The sequence below is a fragment of the Stegodyphus dumicola genome, chromosome 3 (assembly GCF_044657685.1).
Source record: "Stegodyphus dumicola isolate Sdum_Otavi_A_Nest chromosome 3, ASM4465768v1".
NCBI classification, from domain to species: domain Eukaryota; kingdom Metazoa; phylum Arthropoda; class Arachnida; order Araneae; family Eresidae; genus Stegodyphus; species Stegodyphus dumicola.
The window spans coordinates 169,293,861-169,315,542 of NC_140770.1; the positions used below are offsets into that span (position 1 = coordinate 169,293,861).

The 21,682-nt window shown below is 32.2% G+C and overlaps 1 protein-coding gene across 4 annotated transcripts in view; it reads left to right on the forward strand.

Moving 5' to 3' along the window:
- The window catches only part of LOC118194573 (guanine nucleotide exchange factor DBS-like), a 381,336-nt gene that overhangs the window by 243,848 nt on the left and 115,806 nt on the right, over positions 1-21,682 (forward strand). The gene's annotated exons all lie outside the window — the stretch shown is intronic.

Genomic DNA, 21,682 nt, shown 5'->3' on the forward strand with positions numbered 1-21,682 from the left:
GAACGTTGCTAGATGTGATTACCCCTTTATGTTCGAAAAACCTAATATCTTTAGTGGCATTCGAACTGAAAAGTGAATTGGACGATAATTCGTAACCATATGATTTGGTCGATTAGGTCTAGGTGAACCCCAGTCGTTCTTTAAAAATAAGGGAATATGGAAAGGTTGTCGCATTCCTCCATATGTGCTTGTTGTAGTGTAAGTGGCATTTTTACATTTCTCTAAATTTCACATTACTCCACCAACCATAGCAAATTACACAAACCTGTTAAAAATGGCGTCAGACTGTTAAAATGAAATTACCTGTGCCCACAGATAATAAGGTCACTTCAGATGTTGTACTGAAACTCGATTTTAATGTAATTTCATTTGTACACCCTGAAGTAAATCTTACATGCAATATCAAATATAGTGTAAATTCAGTTAGAGCACACTACAGCTTAGTTCCGGTACTTCTCAGATTTTGAGTAAAATCGTAATTCCAGCCTGAACTACACATAAAATTATCCGCGGTGTTTATTTTTTAACTACTTTTCAATAATTAGTCCAAAGGGGCTTTGTCCCTGAAGGACTATTGTTTTCGTTTTGCGATTTTGCGTTGAATCACTATAAATGGCCGTTTCACTTTTCAAACTATTGCCACCCAATGTTAGAGTTCTGCATTATATTTGAAGAAATTAAATCATGAAAAATCTGCATAAATGTATGTTTATTTGTAGCATTGTGATAAAACAACGGTACCTAGAGCCATCGAATTTTGAATGACGTAATTCTCCTACGAATATGGGCATGTGGAAGATCAAATTTAAAATTTGATCGGTTTCATATTTCGGTTTCATATTTGGAAAACTTTAACGAATTTTTGATTAACAAACTCAAGGTTAGGTTATTTAATTACGGCAAAGCCTCGAGGGCTATCTGCTTAAGAGCAGGGATGCCTTCGTGGAGGACTTTTTAAGGGAAGATGGCATTTATACACGTTACACATGGGGAAAACACCGATGTAGCCAGCCCGTTCGCGGGATTCGAACCTCGGACCAAACTACCAGTGTTCAGCGACTTTACCGCTCGGCCGCTGGTGAGCCCAACAAAGTCAGGGATTTCAAAGCGAGCAATGGCAAAACTGTACGGGAAAAAAAAAAAAAAAAAAAAAAAAAAAAAAAAAAAAAAAACACTTTTTATCTCCAGCGCTTGGAACTGTGTATCGGAAATTCTAAAGATATGCTCATTTTAAAATTATTTTGCGACATTGCTATTGAATTGAATTTTATGATTTAAGTGCAAAGAACATGATATTTAATAAGTAAAGGTAACACACAAAACTTTAAAAAAAAAAGCCCCTGTGGACGTAATTTAAAATCTTAAACCTTTCACATTTTTATTTATTTATTTTTTTGTTTGTTTGTTGTTGTTGTTTCAATATTTAATTTACTTTTATAATTTATTACTTATTACTCAAAAAGGACGTCAGCCCGAATAGGCTTTTAGTTCACACTGTGTAAAAAAAAACAACGGCACGTAGAGCCATCAGATTTTGAATAACGTTATCCTTCACCCGAACATGTGCATCTGGAAGCCTAAATTTTGATTTTCGAATTTTACAACTTCACATTCTGTAAAACTTTAATGAATTTTTAATAAACTCAGTTATTTGGAAGCGAGCAGTGGCGACACTGTACGGATTAAAACATTGTGTATCCAGCGTGCAAGACTGTCTGTCGGAAATCTTAAAGATATGCCGTTTTTTAAATTTCGTGATTTTGCTGTTGAATCGGATTTTATGTGGTGTAAGCGCCACGAACATGCTGCTATATGAAATATAGTCAACACAAAAACGTTAATAATAAAAAGACAAAACAAGTTTTGTAAGGCCATCTTAATAAGAAAACTGAACATTGACATGATGAATTGAGAAATGACGAAAAAAAAAAAAAAAAAATGAATGCCATTACTTAACGCAGCATCAGGAATTCTGTGCTGCTTTCGAAATTTTTGTAATTTTGCTGTTGCTGTTGGATTGTATATTGTATATGGTGTAAATGCGAAGAAAATGATGCTTAATAATAAAGCTAAAAGAGATAAATAAGCTAAAATGACTAAAAGAAATGGGTTAACAGACGTGAATGCAATAGCAGACTGATAGACTGCCAGCTCAGCGAGAATGTAGAACAACCGTAATAAACCCCCTTTTGCACAAGTAGCACATGACGTAGCAAAGACGTTGCAAACTGGTCCGAGAGGATGCAAAGTGGTCGTAGTAACGTCTTGTGCTACGTCATGTGCTACTTGGGTGGACGACTATGAAAATTTGAGGGCTTCCAGTGCCAGTCGATTTAGATTTAAAAATCTGTATTGTATATTTGTGTAAAAATATTTAAAATTTATAAGGATCATACGAATATTGGCATATCATATTAATGTTGCCTGTGCTTCTGGTATAAAGTACTATACATAATACAAAGACTATTGTTTACGTGTCACAGTGAAGAGTTCCATAGCCAACATCCTGAGGAGTGTGTCTTGTTGCTGACGCCTAATGATACTTTCAAATCGACGATTCTGTCTCGGGGAAAACGGCTCAGAGCTGATTCTATCTCCGGTCTTATATAATTTTCTCCTAGCCACCCATAAATTTCTAGTACTTTTCACTTTTTGAAATTACTGAAAAGCATATTATGGCTTTTCTAGAACGGCCACGAAGGTAAAACATTAAAGGACAACACGACATAAATAAACGAAGTCTGCAAGCAGCAGCCATATTGTGTGTTCTTTCTTATTGTTCTATTCCAGTTGCGATCAGGTTTTTATTAACTCTTTCCATGATCTCTTCTGCTATGTTTTTTTGCTTCGTTTCCAGTATAAACCAGGCCTTTTAAAGTCCATCTTGCTATTCCTATAAGGTCTTTTGTTAATTCACATTCTTGCACATAGTGCTTGTTATTTCGGGGTTCTGGAACTAGTGTTAAAATTTTTTTTTTTTATTATTTTATTTTATTAATTTTGTTTACTTTTTCGACGGCCTTCCATGGAACTCCCGCTCTTCTAGCTGAAGAAATTAAACCTGAGTATTAAGTATATCTCTTGCACTCGATTTAAAATAGGTTTTGTGATGCCGTTGACCTTTTAAATATCGAGTTAACGGCGTAGAACTTTTAATAAAAGCAACCGTGTCCTTGAAACGGTGTTTAACCACATGACCTCAAGCGTGCTGAAGCGTCCATCTCTTTGTTTATCGAGACTCGATCAAGATGAAACATAAACTCGGATGCATTTTGATGTTTGTTCTCTGAGCGTTACAATATATGAGCGTTCGAAAGGTGTCACTGACGATAAGGCGTGAAATGTTACGAATTCATTTTTTTACATTGCACGTTTGCTTTTTTTTTTTTTTCAAACTTATTTGTTAGTAGCAAACGTAAGTAACATGTTATCGTTTTGTATATGTCATCTGAAAACTTCGGTTCCTGAAATCTGGTTTTCTAAAACAGTTTTAAGACTTTTCAGTCCTGAATTCTTTAATTGCCGGGAAATAACAAAATAAATTATAATTGCTGTCCACTGCATATTTTTTTGCTTCCACTCAAACAAACACTCGAAATCTAGTCGGAAGTGAATAACGCAGCACAAAGTTTAAAATTATGCAAACATAAATAAATAAATCTGAAAGCTTTCAGATTTTATATTGCGCCTAAAGAAGAACACCCCATTTGCACTCACATACACGTTTCGAAAGCACTTGAGCTAACGCCCCTAAAATATTTTTAAAAAATATTTTAAAACAGCATATCTTTAGAATTTTCTATAGACAGTCTCGCGCGCTGGAGATACAAATGTTCTTATTTTTCGCACAGTGTTGCCGCTGCTCGCTTTGAAATCGTTCAGTTTGTTAATCAAAAATTCTTTTTGTTTAAAATATGAAATGGGAATGAAAATAATTTGCAAACTTAGTCTTCCCGATGCTCATATTCGGATGGAGGACTACGTTATTCAAAATTTGAGGTTTGTTTCAAAACGTTATTCAAAATTTGAGACCTGTTGGTAGCGTTGTTTTTTCACAGTGCGAGAAATATACACACATTCATGTGGATTCTCCATTATTTAATTTCTTTAAATATAATACGGGGCGATAATGTTTGGTGACAACAATTTGAAAAGTGATACACGCTTTTAGTGATTCAACGCGAAATGCCGTTTCGAGACTAATAGCCCTTTTGGGCTAACGCTCCTTTAGGCTAAAAAACAGCAAAGGAGCGAAATATTTTTTGCTTATGTCTGATCTGTCTAAACCGACAGAGCTTTATTCAAAATCTAACGCTACCTTTTTTGCTTCATTTTAAAAGCTTGATATTTAGTTTGTATCTCACTATTGCTTTGCAACTTTTTTTAAAGTAGCGTTTTATCATATTTATTGCTTGAAGACTATCCGAAGGTTAACCGTCTATAGCAAGGATTCCCAACCTTTTTCTGGTATCGATTCCTTTCAAAGTAATTGTTTTCTTCATCAACTCCCCCTTGGATTTTTCTGTATAATATGCAGTATACAACATATATTATACAGAGAAGTTTATTTTAGAGAAAAGTGTAGTTGTTTTATCTATAATATTGTTTGCAAAGTTATTATAGAGTTGTTTTCTCTATAATATACAGTATGCAACGCGTAAATAACTTAAAGATAGCAATTAGATTAAAAATGTAAACAAAAGTTTTGAAGAAATGGTTTATTAGATTTATATTTAAGTATTTTTCTTATTTTATTATTATTTTCGATTTTACAAATGTAAACTGGTTTCAAAAACAAAACTACACATTCTAACTGCACAAAAGTTCTATTTTAATGAATGTGATGGCTGTGCTTAATATACTGATGCAATTTTTTTTTTAATATTCGGAGCATACACATGCTTAATTTAATTTAAAAATTAACTTATTCAAAACTATTCAATGTGTGTATTCTTTTCCATTTCAGTTTTGTGTTCTTCGTAATTTTTTTTGGGGGGGGGGATGTCCTGCCGTTTTACGATTTTTGATACCTACTGCATAAAGTAATTTATATATTTAAAAATATATTATTATTTTTTTAATATATTAAATAATTTTAGTGTTTTCCACCTATATTTGTTTTACGATTTCTTTCTTATTGCATGATGCAACGTTTTATATATCAAAATAATTAATTATCAGTTTGTAATCAATTTATTGTAATTAATTGTTATTTAATTGTAATCATTGGGATCTCAGTTAGGCCAATCAGTTACCGGCGCACATTCGTCTATCGACTCCCAGTCGAAACCTTTATCAACATCGACCCCCATTTAAAATACTGACCCCATTGGAAACCTCTATTCTAGAAAGTTTAATTTTGAATATGGCAAAGCTATCTGTTTAAAGACACGGATGTTTTCGTGCATAACCTTTCTAAGGAAAACTAGCTAAATTAGGAAAGAGAGGGTTTCTTTTGTGAAGAAAATTTTGGGAAAAATTCTTTGGTATCCAAATAACCTGTGGGGAAGGCTCTGAAAAGTGTCTATGAAATCAACTCGTTCGCCGAGTAATTCGAAAATACGGGGAAACAAGAGCATACCTTTTTGCCTTCAAATTTTGCTGAAATCTGAATCATCCATTAAAATTAATCCATAGTTTCTATTATTATAGTCAAACTTTTATCAAGGAAATATAAAGTTTTTTCTAGGCCAAACGGCGTTAGCTCAGAAAAGCCATTAATTTCGTTTGTGGCAATAGAACCCTGTATTATATTTAAAGAAATTAAATAATGAAAAATCTACATAAATGTATGTATATTTATCGCATTATGATAAAAAACAACGTTACCTAGAGCCATCCAATTTTGAATAACGTACATCTCGACCCGAATATTTACATCTGGAAGCCCTAGTTTGGAATTTGTTTTATTATCTGTTTCATAACTTGTATCTTGTAAAACATTTATGAGTTTTTGATTAAAGAACTCAACGATTTCAAAGCGAGGAATGGCAACACTGTAAAAAACACACACACACACACACACCACCGTTATCTCCAACGCACGAGGCTGTGTTTTGGAAATTCTAAAGATATGCTCTTTTAAATATTTTGTGATATTGCTGTTGAATCGAATTTTATGGTTTAAGTACCAAGAACATGATATTTAATAAATAAATGTAACACACAAAACGTTAAAAAAAACGCCCCTTTGGGCGTAATATAAAAATCTGAAAATTTTCTGTTTTTGTCCCTCCCTTCTTCTGAATACAATGTGAACTACAGAGCCGAATTTGATAGTTGGATGATGTGCAATTTGACAAATGTTTCGACAGTTCAAATTATTCAGTAATTTTTATTCGACAGTAGTATAAAAATGGGGGTTCTGCGGCAGGTGGATCAGTGGATCAGGGGGCGTGGTCAATGACATCACAGAGGGCGGGGCCAAAGGCAACGTCATCACACTAGGAGGCGTGGTTTCGAGTGGAGTTAAGTTGTTCGTAGACTACTGATTGAGTTGTAGACCTCCTGCTTTTCATTTAAAGTTAGTTTTTTTTAATTTGGCAACGGAGTCATGGCGTCCTCTAGGGACGAAAAAAGAAAATAATGTATTTAGGAATTGCTTATGGCGTCCTCTAGGGACGAAAAAAGAAAATAATTTATTTTAGAAATTTCTATTTTTAAAAAAAAAAATACTCTATTATTCAAAATATAGAATTCAACTCTGAAACAAAATATCTCACCAGCTGAGTAGTTTGAAGATTTTAACCACTAAGCTGACGGGATACATTCAGATTTAGGTAAAAAAGCCTATATAAGAAAATGGAATTTGAATCGACTCATCAATTTATTCTGATACTTTTATCCTTTCTAGTTTTTCATGAAACTTTAACTTATTTCTCAGGTTTTCTGTTTCATAATAACATATTCATTTACTGTCATATTTTTTTAATACTTAACGTTTCTAATTTATTTGTAATATTTTATTTAATTTCCACATACTATTTTTTTCATACCTTTCGTAAATTTCAGAATACCTGATTTTTAACTTATACGTTATATTTCACAAACGTTCCCGCACGTGCTGTTTTTTGTTACATTACTTAATTTTAGATGCAATTTCACACTTTTTTTAATGTTATAATGTTCAATATATTCTGAATTTTAACTTCATTTACTTTTTTTAAACCATTCTAGTATTCTATACACACTTTAACTTAGTGGTATGAAATTTTATTTAAAAAGAAACGTTTATTTTTCATGATCTTAGTTCTTTTACTAAATTTTCTACAGAATTTCTAATTTCTTTCACGTGTTTAACAATATCTTCCTTACATTACCGAATATTTTTTTTAAAAAAACTTAAGTCTATAACTGTTAATTGCTTTTCTTACGTTCATGATTTCCCTTCTGTGTTTATATTTCTTAATTCTAGCTTAACTTATTTATTATAATGTTTTTATTTCTGTCTCATCACTCGTAATTCCAACATTTTATCCCTTTTTATTCATTTTAACGATATGGATTGTTTTCATTTACTCCATAATCAAATATTTCCTTACAATTTTTATAATACTTGTTTTATTCCTCGATCATAATAGATCATCTACAGGTTTTACTCAGAAATTTCCATTCACAACTTTACAGTTTAAGACCATTTATATCTAAATGTATTTCTTTCTCATATAGTTTTATGGTCTTCAAAGTTTCTAACATCATATTTAGTTTTAAATCCCTATTACCTTTAAGTGTGTTGATAATTTTCATTTCTAATTTTACAACCACGTTCAGTGTTTCATCCACACATACCAAAATATTTCTTACATTTTCTGATATTTAGTCTATGTCATATTTCAGTACTTCAAATGAATTTACACTGCTCACACTATTATTTTTTCATGTTTTAGAGACACTAACTATACTAATTTTACTATTTTTCCTGCACTAATTGCATCTATGTCAGCACTCATGATAAACTAGCAATTGTTTTGCATCACACGCATAAAGAAATTCTTAAAACCAACTTTTTCAATATCGTACTCAAATTACTGTTTTCCAGATAGGAATTACCAGTATTCTTTGGTTTTACTCTGTTACATCTTTTTAAATTTTAACATCTTACTTTTAATTCTAACATACATCTTTTAAACAGTTTTTTCTTTTAATGATGGCCTTACCTTATTTGTTCAAATTAATTCTTTCATTCACCTTCTTTACTACTTTTCAGTACCTTCATAATTCACTATGCAAACGCAATGTCTTTCACTGACATTCTGTTTAATAATACCACAAGTTTCCTTAATTGACAAAAAGCGAATTATTTCTCATTTCAAAATAGAACTACTATATTTGTGCACAAACATTTCCTTTATCCATTCAAGCCACCCGTTAACCTGTAACTGACGTAGCGATAGGAAAGGAGATTCTTATCATATGCTCTTTCGACATTTGAGGTTTCTAGAACTTCTTTGAAAAGTATATCAATACCATCAGAAAATATACTTAACACTTTTACCCAGTTTAAAGGCAACATACTGTTATAAGAATGGTTTTAGTTAAATTTGTAACACAAATAAACGCATTTTGTGCTAAATAGGCATAAACATTTAGATTCAGAATATTTCTTTTTAATCCGATGTAAGGCTTGAATTTCATTCATGATACGGATTGTCTCTTGATTTTCTTTTTGTTTACCTTACACTAATAGAAAATTTTTATTTTACAATTTCAGCTTTTAATGAAATAGAAATAAAAACTACGATACACCTGCTGTTTTTAAGAAAAGGAACTTATATATTTCTGGAATATATTTCTGGAAATGTAAATGCTTTTAGAGTTTTCTTTCAATAACGTTGATTTTCATTATTTTACTAACTTCAATAATTCTCTTATTAGCTAATATGAATGAAAGAAGATTGTCAAAAATGTGACACAGTATAATTCTTACGAGCATATGTACCTTTACCAGCATACAGATATTACCGATTGAAATGAAGAAAGATACAGATATTTTACTCCAATCTACATTAAATTAAAAAAAAATATTTAAACTTTCATACATTCCAAAGAATAAACGAAAACTTAATAGATATTGTCATGTTTGTATATATGAGATAAAAGTTTTATGAATGGTATTTAAAGTAATGCTTAGAACTTCATAAAAGCGAACATTCACTATGTTAATACACATATCATCGGTTATTTACATTAATCAATGTAATATTAATCATTACATGTATTATATGCATATATATTTAAAGTTTAATTGTCTTACAATTGAATAATTAACTATTGAGAGAAAGAGGTTCATATCTTACACTATTTAATTCACATGGAACAAATTTTTCCATCAACCACATTGAACCAAGTTTATTAAATTCGCCAAAGCTCTTTTATTTCTGCATTTTCACACTCACGACACATTTTAAATGTAACTATTGATTACCATTTCAAATACCGATATCATAACTCAGTGTAAAACTACATCATAACTCATTTTTTCCCTACTAACTACAATTTTATATATTCAAGAAGTACATCTAAGACATGATCATTTTCTATGTTCTAGCAAATCGATTCAATTGCGAACATACTATTAAGACTTGCGATTTTAGAAGACTTGCATGTAATTACGATGTCAACGTTTCTTCGTTTTTATAAGATTCACATCAAATCATGTCGCATTCGAATGTGGTGTAAGAGATCACTTTTTCTTTTAAACACTTGAAAGAATGGATGCAATTTATAAGAAGAGAAGTATCATGCTGTTTCAAAACATCATCATCAGCATATTTCTGTTTCTTTTAACACCGGCAAAATTAAAAAAAAAAAAAAAAAGGTTCGTGAGATTTTCTTCAAATTCTGTTTTACTTGAAAAAATGTCCGAACATTCAATACGATGTAAAGATTCATATTGTTTTAAATTCTTATGCTCACTAAATATTTTTTTATCACGATTTACTCTTAAAAGTAACTTTATAAGTTTTCATATCCTTTTTACATGAAAAGAACTTGTGATTATTCACTACAAAATTCTAAGACGAGAAGCTTCGCGACATTTCAAACTACAAACTTAAATTTCTTAGGACATACACTACATCTGATGTTTCTTTCATGAGATTTCAAATATCTCTTCAGATTACTCGTATTCAAGAAACCTTACAAATATATCACATAAGTTCAGCGAATAATCGCTTCATAAACTCTTAAATTTTCAACACGAGTGAATCACTTGAAGCATATACTGCACTGTAAACATACAATACTTAATTGCTATAAAAAATAAAAATACATTCATTTCGCCAAGAAGCTTTTCTATTTAAATACATTTATTTATTTCCAAAGAACAAGTTTCTGTATTATACATAAAATATACTTAGAATTTTCTTTCATTAGTTAATATCAAATTAACAACAATATCCATTTACTGATATTTGATATACATGTTTGCTTTAAAATTAAAACTAAAATTTCAATATATTTCTATTAAAAAAAACATAAGGAAAAAAAAAATACTCATAACATCAACCAAAGACAGAAATTTAAATAGAATAGCTGTACTTATATTAGTGCATTTTTATAATCTTCATAACATTTCGATTCAAAAAACCTATTACAAAATAAATGAAACATTTTTTTCTGCCTTAAAGAATGTCTTATATTTTTAAAATTAATACATAAAAATATATCTTCCCCAATATATTTAATTCTATCCTCAACACTTATTATAATGCAATCATGTCTTGTTTGTGAAGAATGATTTACAATACAACCTTCGCATTTAAATAGTTTTTTAATCACTGAATTTAATTCAGTTTTGATAGAGTTTATGAGTTCTTTAAAAAGTTCATCATCATCACTTACCATATCCGAACAATTGTTTTTACATTTGATTTGCAACGGTAAAATAATTTCAAAAATACTTTTATATAAAGTATTAGATACATCAGGAATAATTTCTTTCAATTTTTTTTTTAAATATCACAGTTTACTTTTAGGTATGTAGGTTTTAGTTTAAAAGAATTTTCATCTTGTTTAAAAACTTGTTGAAAAATACACTCACCTTCTTTGTTGAAAACTACCAACTCATTATTGCAAATGATGCTGGCAGTCGTATAGACAAGATTAAATTCATATATTTTTGAGGAAAATTCTTGCCATGTTGCAGGAGTTATAACAACACCGCGTGTAGTAGGGTATAATATTTTATTTTGTTCCACACATTCACGTAGATGAATGTTCATTCTGTTTTCAAACTGATTTATGGACACAAAATATCCCCAACCAAGAGTCCACTGTGCAATCAACTTCGAACTTTCTTTTTTCTGTTCTCGATTATTCGGCATGAAGATATTTTCAGGAACAGACTTCATATAGTGGGCAAACCAGTCATCCTCTGGAAGTTCATCCTCATTATCTTCCAAGCGTCGTTTTTCTAATTTTCGAAATTTTTATGTTTCGGAATGTGATACTAATTCTAGGATCTTTAACGTCAGGTTGAGAGGGTATTCCGTGCATCCAAAATTGATTCGTTGGGGGTTTCATTACAAGGAGAGTTCCATGAGTTAAGTCCACGCTTCGAGATGTGAAATTTCGCCTGGTAAATACCATTTGACGTTTTGCACCTAAACTGATGATAGGTATATCACTTTCAGGTTCGAGACAAGTTTCATTGTCTTTATGCGTTGAAATTTTCGCCACTCCGTCAGGATAATAGTTCAATAAAGCAAAATTATATTTCTTGCCAGTTATCGTTTCAACATAATCTTTTACATTTAGAAGAGTTTGAGTCCATGGTTCTGCACAAATGCTCGTTCCAGAGAATTCGTAACTAAGTCCTTCATCACCAAAACCGAGTACTTTTCTTCGTGGAACATACTGAGTCCCATTAATTTCAAAACTAATATTTTTAAAATCATAATTTGATAGTTCATCTAGCAAAATATCAGCTTCATTTCGTGAATAAAATTCTTCGTATAATTCCACATTTAACTCTGTATCACATATATTCCTCATATTCGCTTCTGAATCTAACGACAATTCTGAATGATATAGAAATACGTAGCATTCTTAAATAGCAAAAATTATCTAAAACATACATTAACGAAATGATTTCATCAACACTTATCGTAATACATTCTTGTCATGTCTTGTTTGTGAAGCCAGTCTTTCCGACGTCATATGTGTAAAAATAATCATGATAGGATAGTGGGAAAGAGTTATAGTGTCCTAATGTTGTTATTCTGAACCTCGATATTACATATATGCATAAAGAGAATCTTAAAAGCATCATCCACTTATCATGATAGAGTAATGGAAAATTCCTAAAACTCTGATAATCATACGCGAAAGAATGTATTATATTAAGGTTGTTGTTGCTATTCCAAGTTTGACAATACATACAGAAGTGAAGGAAGACCCTTGATAAGTGCTGCACGTTATCATGATAACGTGAAGTCTACAGCGCTTATCAAGGATCTTCCTTCACTTCTGTATGTACTGTCAAACTTGGAATAGCAACAACAACCTTAATATAATACATTCTTTCGCGTATGATTATCAGAGTTTTAGGAATTTTCCATTACTCTATCATGATAAGTGGATGATGCTTTTAAGATTCTCTTTATGCATATATGTAATATCGAGGTTCAGAATAACAACATTAGGACACTATAACTCTTTCCCACTATCCTATCATGATTATTTTTACACATATGACGTCGGAAAGACTGGCTTCACAAACAAGACATGACAAGAATGTATTACGATAAGTGTTGATGAAATCATTTCGTTAATGTATGTTTTAGATAATTTTTGCTATTTAAGAATGCTACGTATTTCTATATCATTCAGAATTGTCGTTAGATTCAGAAGCGAATATGAGGAATATATGTGATACAGAGTTAAATGTGGAATTATACGAAGAATTTTATTCACGAAATGAAGCTGATATTTTGCTAGATGAACTATCAAATTATGATTTTAAAAATATTAGTTTTGAAATTAATGGGACTCAGTATGTTCCACGAAGAAAAGTACTCGGTTTTGGTGATGAAGGACTTAGTTACGAATTCTCTGGAACGAGCATTTGTGCAGAACCATGGACTCAAACTCTTCTAAATGTAAAAGATTATGTTGAAACGATAACTGGCAAGAAATATAATTTTGCTTTATTGAACTATTATCCTGACGGAGTGGCGAAAATTTCAACGCATAAAGACAATGAAACTTGTCTCGAACCTGAAAGTGATATACCTATCATCAGTTTAGGTGCAAAACGTCAAATGGTATTTACCAGGCGAAATTTCACATCTCGAAGCGTGGACTTAACTCATGGAACTCTCCTTGTAATGAAACCCCCAACGAATCAATTTTGGATGCACGGAATACCCTCTCAACCTGACGTTAAAGATCCTAGAATTAGTATCACATTCCGAAACATAAAAATTTCGAAAATTAGAAAAACGACGCTTGGAAGATAATGAGGATGAACTTCCAGAGGATGACTGGTTTGCCCACTATATGAAGTCTGTTCCTGAAAATATCTTCATGCCGAATAATCGAGAACAGAAAAAAGAAAGTTCGAAGTTGATTGCACAGTGGACTCTTGGTTGGGGATATTTTGTGTCCATAAATCAGTTTGAAAACAGAATGAACATTCATCTACGTGAATGTGTGGAACAAAATAAAATATTATACCCTACTACACGCGGTGTTGTTATAACTCCTGCAACATGGCAAGAATTTTCCTCAAAAATATATGAATTTAATCTTGTCTATACGACTGCCAGCATCATTTGCAATAATGAGTTGGTAGTTTTCAACAAAGAAGGTGAGTGTATTTTTCAACAAGTTTTTAAACAAGATGAAAATTCTTTTAAACTAAAACCTACATACCTAAAAGTAAACTGTGATATTTAAAAAAAAAAATTGAAAGAAATTATTCCTGATGTATCTAATACTTTATATAAAAGTATTTTTGAAATTATTTTACCGTTGCAAATCAAATGTAAAAACAATTGTTCGGATATGGTAAGTGATGATGATGAACTTTTTAAAGAACTCATAAACTCTATCAAAACTGAATTAAATTCAGTGATTAAAAAACTATTTAAATGCGAAGGTTGTATTGTAAATCATTCTTCACAAACAAGACATGATTGCATTATAATAAGTGTTGAGGATAGAATTAAATATATTGGGGAAGATATATTTTTATGTATTAATTTTAAAAATATAAGACATTCTTTAAGGCAGAAAAAAATGTTTCATTTATTTTGTAATAGGTTTTTTGAATCGAAATGTTATGAAGATTATAAAAATGCACTAATATAAGTACAGCTATTCTATTTAAATTTCTGTCTTTGGTTGATGTTATGAGTATTTTTTTTTTCCTTATGTTTTTTTTAATAGAAATATATTGAAATTTTAGTTTTAATTTTAAAGCAAACATGTATATCAAATATCAGTAAATGGATATTGTTGTTAATTTGATATTAACTAATGAAAGAAAATTCTAAGTATATTTTATGTATAATACAGAAACTTGTTCTTTGGAAATAAATAAATGTATTTAAATAGAAAAGCTTCTTGGCGAAATGAATGTATTTTTATTTTTTATAACAATTAAGTATTGTATGTTTACAGTGCAGTATATGCTTTATGGTGATTTCCTGTTATGTTTTACCACCAATCCTCGAATTCCATATCACAGATTATGTTCTTACTGCATTAATATAAATATTAACAAGACATAGTGCACAATAAAAATTAAGCTTTATTTCGGAACTTCGCGCACACTGCCCGACAGCCTGCCTGTTTCGCTCTCTGCTCGCTACTCGTAAGAAATTTCTCCTCTAGGGTTGCCACAGTTATCGGAGGGCGCAAGGCGCGCTCCTTATCGCCATCACCACAGAGTTTCCCCCCAGTTCCTTTAATGGCTATTCAAAGGAACGACATAGGTTATGAAATTACCTCAGAGTATCCGTGCTGTCGGGTATTTTTTTTATGATTACAAAATTAGAATATAAAATTAGAAAAGATCAAAATGCAATTCAATATATAACAAGGTATTGACACATATAATAAACATGAAATAACAAGAAATATGTTAAGATATGAATTTTAAAAAAAATGTTTTAAATTGTTATGTAAGAAGCAAGTTTCTTAGGGAAGTGAACATGTCTTCCCGATCTGGTGACAGTTTGTGTCTTAGAGAGTTCGTTTGCAGATTTATTCTGCTGAACTGTCTTTAAGTCTTTATTTGTTTTCAGTTCAGGCAAATTAGAGTCCGAAAGCAAATAGGCTGGTTTCACACGGTCTATAGACACAGTAGATTTCAGACCGTTAACATCAATTGTGAAAGTTTTGTCCGTTCTAGAAAGGACTTTATGCGGACCTGTGTATGGTTGGCACAGAGGTGGCTTTACTCGATCGACACGTAAGTATACATGCGTACACGACTTTAAGGTAGCACTTACGTAACATTTTTCTTGGCAATGTGCAGATGTTGCTATTGGATTCAATTGTTGCATTCTATGCCTAAGATTCGTGATAAATTGTGTGTCATACGGAGATATCTTAGATGACGTTATCATATCACTAGGCAGCTTGAGAGTTGTGCCGTAACACCAGTTCAGCACAAGATGACTGTAGATCTTCCTTTACGGCTGTCCGAATACCAAGCATAACAACTGGTAGTGTTTCAGTCCAGTTATTGGTCTCGTGAGCCTTGAGAGAAGATTTTAAATGTCGATGAAATCGTTCAACAATGCCGTTTGACATTGGATGATAGGCTGTTGTTGTGATTCTGTTCGTACCCAAAATGCGCGTGAATTCTGCAAAAAGTGCGGATCTCATTTGAGAACCTTGGTCTGTTGTTATGATCGATGGGCAGCCAAAACGAGATATCCAACAGTTGAAGATGGCTCTGCAAATGGTTTCCGTTTTCATATCCGGGATGGGAATGGCTTCAGGCCATCTGGAGAATCTATCTATTAGAGTCAAAAGGTACACATTGCCTTCTGATGGAGGTAACGGTCCGACGATATCCATATGGATTTCTGAAAAACGTGCATCAGGAAGAGAGAATGTGCCCAGTGGTGCTTTAGTATGCCTAGTAATTTTCGATTTTTGGCAAGATTCACAGGATTTCACCCAATTTTTGATATGACGTTTCATATCGGGCCATACATAACGAGAACAAATAAGCTTCGCAGTAGCTGCAATTCCTGGATGTGACAGATTATGCAGATGATTAAAGATGAGTCTGCGAAAGGAATTCGGAACAAATGGACGAGGAATGTCTGTTGATATGTCACAAAGAATATTACCATCAGAATATTGGCACGGTTTAAATTCCAGTTTCAAAGATGATGTGTTGTTTTTGAGAAGGTCTTGTACCTCCGGATCATGCCGTTGAGCTTCCGAAAATTTTTTAAAATCCAAAAATGGAGATTTTGTTATGGAATCAATTTCGATTCTTGAAAGAGCGTCAGCAACGACGTTTTTTGAACCTTGCACATGCCTAATATCAGTAGAGTACTGAGAAATAAAATCTAAATGGCGCAATTGTCGAGGTGAACATTTATGAGGGTTCTGTTTAAAAGCGTATATTAACGGTTTTTGATCCGTATAAATTATAAAATTTCTGCCCTCTAACATGTGTCGGAATTTCTTAATTGCAGAATAAATAGAAAATAATTCCCTATCGTACGCGGACCATTTCTGTTGACTTTTATTGAGTTTCATAGAGAAAAATGCTATAGGTTCCCATGTTTGTTGAGACAACTGCATAAGTGTGCCGCCTATTGCGACGTCTGAGGCATCTACCCAGATGCTTAGCTGGGCTCCGGGAATAGGGTGTCTCAAAAGGGTAGCCTGAGCAATGGCATTTTTGGCAGCAATAAAGGCTTGTTCAGCATTCTCGTTCCAATTTAATTGTGGGGATGAATCCTGAACACGAGAACGAGATTTCTTTTTATTAATATAGCCTTCTAACAATTTTATTAAAGGAGAAAGAATATGTGCTGCTTTAGGTATGAAACATCTATAAAAGTTAAACATGCCTAAAAATCGGCGAAGCTGAGTGAGAGTGGTAGGTTGAGGAAAATCTAAAATACATTTGACTTTGTCAGGAAGAGGTTCAATTCCGTTTTCACTAAGGTGAAAACCTAAGAAATCAATAGACGTTTGACCAAAGGTGCATTTTGAAACATTTATGCAAAGTCCATATTCCTGAAGTTTGGAAAATAAAGCTTTCAAATGCCTGCAATGTTCCTCAGAATCTTTAGAGGCTATGAGCAAGTCATCGACGAAAGCGTAAACACCTTCTAAATCCCGCGTGACTTCATCTATAAAACGTTGAAAAGTCGCGGATGCATTGCATAAGCCGAATTGCATACGGGTACTTTCGAATAAACCGAATGGTGTGCATATGGCGGTTTTGTGGATGTTGGCTGGGTTAATTGGTATTTGGTGGTATGCCTTAATCAGGTCGACATGACTAAAAATTTTAGTACCGTGCAATGCAGCAGTAAAATCGGCTAAACATGGAATAGGGTATTTTGTCTTTTATTGTTTGAGCGTTCAATGCTCGATAATCTCCTACAGGTCTCCATTCCAGACTTCCCTTTTTTGGAACCATGTGAAGTGGGGATGCATAATTGCTGCTCGAAGGTCTCAAATGCCCCAATTGCATCATAGTTTGAAATTCTTGTTTTGCTATTTTTAAGCGATCTGGAGCTAACCGACGAGGTTTTGCAACCACAGGTGGACCTTTAGTTATGATATAATGAACGGTGTTATGTTTAACAGGTTGGTTAGGATCTGGTAATCTAGTAACTGAAGGAAATTCTTTTAAAATTTTGTGATATGGTGTATCACTAAATACAGTTTTTACTGAATAAATGCTTGCATTTTTCACGCAACCGACGGTTTTAAAATGCGTTTTTAAATCTTTGAGACATTTGTTTCTGAGATCAGGCACCAATTCAAAGAAATGGAGAAAATCTGCTCCAAGAATGGGTGTACTAACATTTGCTATAAGAAAAGTCCATGTAAACTGTCGTCTTAATTTGAAATCCAAAGAAAGTGTTTTTTGACCATAAACATGAATAGTAGAAGAATTAGCAGCGAAAAGTGTTTGTTGGGACGAATTCCGTTTTTGAGAATTATTTGCTGGAAGTAAGGACACGTCAGAGCCGGTATCGACCAAGAATGAAAGGTTTGTTCTACGGTCACGAACGAACAGGCGACGTGAAACTTGAGGCAAAGAATAAGTCGCCTCTATTCTTTGCTGGTTTCGTTTCCCTGCCATGAACAAGGTTTTGTACATTTGTCATCTCTACACTTTTTCCCAAAACGTCTATGATACCAGCAAACAGAATAATCTCTCCTTTTGGAATTGCTTCTTTCCTTATTGCGATCTCCGCGATTTGGCGAGCGACCACGAGAAAGAGAAATGCGATCAATACGTTTGTTTAATTTTTCTATTTGTTTAAATAATTTATCCTCAAGAGACTGATCGACTGTGCGAGAAACGGCACAAGTCCCTGGGGTTGGATTTACTTCTAAAATTCTGTCGGCAATTTCTGCAGCTTTATCTACAGTTAAATTGGAAACCGCTGCCAAAATAGACTGAACAGTCGAAGGCAAACGTTGAAGGAATAATTCTAACATTAAGTTATCAGGAACATTTAAAGATTCTGCTCGACGTTTCATATTTCTAAGCAAATCGGAAGGTTTTCGAGAACCTAATTCTTCTCCAGATAATAATTGGCGAATTTCTTGCTGAGAAGATTCTCCTGAACGATTTATTAACTCAGTTTTAAGCTTTGCATATGGATCAATAGGGTCTGGTTTCATAAGTAAATCCCGTACTAGTGATGCGATATCTGGAGGAAGATGAGAAACTACATAATTATATTTAGTAATGGATTCTGTGATAGGTTTGGGGGTGGCAAGAGCAAAGGTACTTTCACACATAATAAACCATAAAGATGGGTCTGATCGGTTATAAACCGGAATTTGGACGGCATGAACATCAGACATTGTGCAAGGTTTTTAAGCCAAAATAAAAGCAAAAATTTAACTAAAGAAAATTAAATTAAATGATAAGTAGAAAACAGAATTATAAAATGATCTATAATTACTACTCATCTGTGATCCGGAGGACGAAAACCGATGTAATCCATTACTTCTGGTTTGCAGATCTTGAGTGATGGCTTGTAGTCAAAACCGAAAGTGCTTGAGAACTGTTCATACGATTTAACACAGTCCAGGTTACCATTATGGTGATTTCCTGTTATGTTTTACCACCAATTCCATATCACAGATTATGTTCTTACTGCATTAATATAAATATTAACAAGACATAGTGCACAATAAAAATTAAGCTTTATTTCGGAACTTCGCGCACACTGCCCGACAGCCTGCCTGTTTCGCTCTCTGCTCGCTACTCGTAAGAAATTTCTCCTCTAGGGTTGCCACAGTTATCGGAGGGCGCAAGGCGCGCTCCTTATCGCCATCACCACAGCTTCAAGTGATTCACTCGTGTTGAAAATTTAAGAGTTTATGAAGCGATTATTCGCTGAACTTATGTGATATATTTGTAAGGTTTCTTGAATACGAGTAATCTGAAGAGATATTTGAAATCTCATGAAAGAAACATCAGATGTAGTGTATGTCCTAAGAAATTTAAGTTTATAGTTTGAAATGTCGCGAAGCTTCTCGTCTTAGAATTTTGTAGTGAATAATCACAAGTTCTTTTCATGTAAAAAGGATATGAAAACTTATAAAGTTACTTTTAAGAGTAAATCGTGATAAAAAAATATTTAGTGAGCATAAGAATTTAAAACAATATGAATCTTTACATCGTATTGAATGTTCGGACATTTTTTCAAGTAAAACAGAATTTGAAGAAAATCTCACGAACCTTTTTTTTTTTTTTTTTTTAATTTTGCCGGTGTTAAAAGAAACAGAAATATGCTGATGATGATGTTTTGAAACAGCATGATACTTCTCTTCTTATAAATTGCATCCATTCTTTCAAGTGTTTAAAAGAAAAAGTGATCTCTTACACCACATTCGAATGCGACATGATTTGATGTGAATCTTATAAAAACGAAGAAACGTTGACATCGTAATTACATGCAAGTCTTCTAAAATCGCAAGTCTTAATAGTATGTTCGCAATTGAATCGATTTGCTAGAACATAGAAAATGATCATGTCTTAGATGTACTTCTTGAATATATAAAATTGTAGTTAGTAGGGAAAAAATGAGTTATGATGTAGTTTTACACTGAGTTATGATATCGGTATTTGAAATGGTAATCAATAGTTACATTTAAAATGTGTCGTGAGTGTGAAAATGCAGAAATAAAAGAGCTTTGGCGAATTTAATAAACTTGGTTCAATGTGGTTGATGGAAAAATTTGTTCCATGTGAATTAAATAGTGTAAGATATGAACCTCTTTCTCTCAATAGTTAATTATTCAATTGTAAGACAATTAAACTTTAAATATATATGCATATAATACATGTAATGATTAATATTACATTGATTAATGTAAATAACCGATGATATGTGTATTAACATAGTGAATGTTCGCTTTTATGAAGTTCTAAGCATTACTTTAAATACCATTCATAAAACTTTTATCTCATATATACAAACATGACAATATCTATTAAGTTTTCGTTTATTCTTTGGAATGTATGAAAGTTTAAATATTTTTTTTTAATTTAATGTAGATTGGAGTAAAATATCTGTATCTTTCTTCATTTCAATCGGTAATATCTGTATGCTGGTAAAGGTACATATGCTCGTAAGAATTATACTGTGTCACATTTTTGACAATCTTCTTTCATTCATATTAGCTAATAAGAGAATTATTGAAGTTAGTAAAATAATGAAAATCAACGTTATTGAAAGAAAACTCTAAAAGCATTTACATTTCCAGAAATATATTCCAGAAATATATAAGTTCCTTTTCTTAAAAACAGCAGGTGTATCGTAGTTTTTATTTCTATTTCATTAAAAGCTGAAATTGTAAAATAAAAATTTTCTATTAGTGTAAGGTAAACAAAAAGAAAATCAAGAGATAATCCGTATCATGAATGAAATTCAAGCCTTACATCGGATTAAAAAGAAATATTCTGAATCTAAATGTTTATGCCTATTTAGCACAAAATGCGTTTATTTGTGTTACAAATTTAACTAAAACCATTCTTATAACAGTATGTTGCCTTTAAACTGGGTAAAAGTGTTAAGTATATTTTCTGATGGTATTGATATACTTTTCAAAGAAGTTCTAGAAACCTCAAATGTCGAAAGAGCATATGATAAGAATCTCCTTTCCTATCGCTACGTCAGTTACAGGTTAACGGGTGGCTTGAATGGATAAAGGAAATGTTTGTGCACAAATATAGTAGTTCTATTTTGAAATGAGAAATAATTCGCTTTTTGTCAATTAAGGAAACTTGTGGTATTATTAAACAGAATGTCAGTGAAAGACATTGCGTTTGCATAGTGAATTATGAAGGTACTGAAAAGTAGTAAAGAAGGTGAATGAAAGAATTAATTTGAACAAATAAGGTAAGGCCATCATTAAAAGAAAAAACTGTTTAAAAGATGTATGTTAGAATTAAAAGTAAGATGTTAAAATTTAAAAAGATGTAACAGAGTAAAACCAAAGAATACTG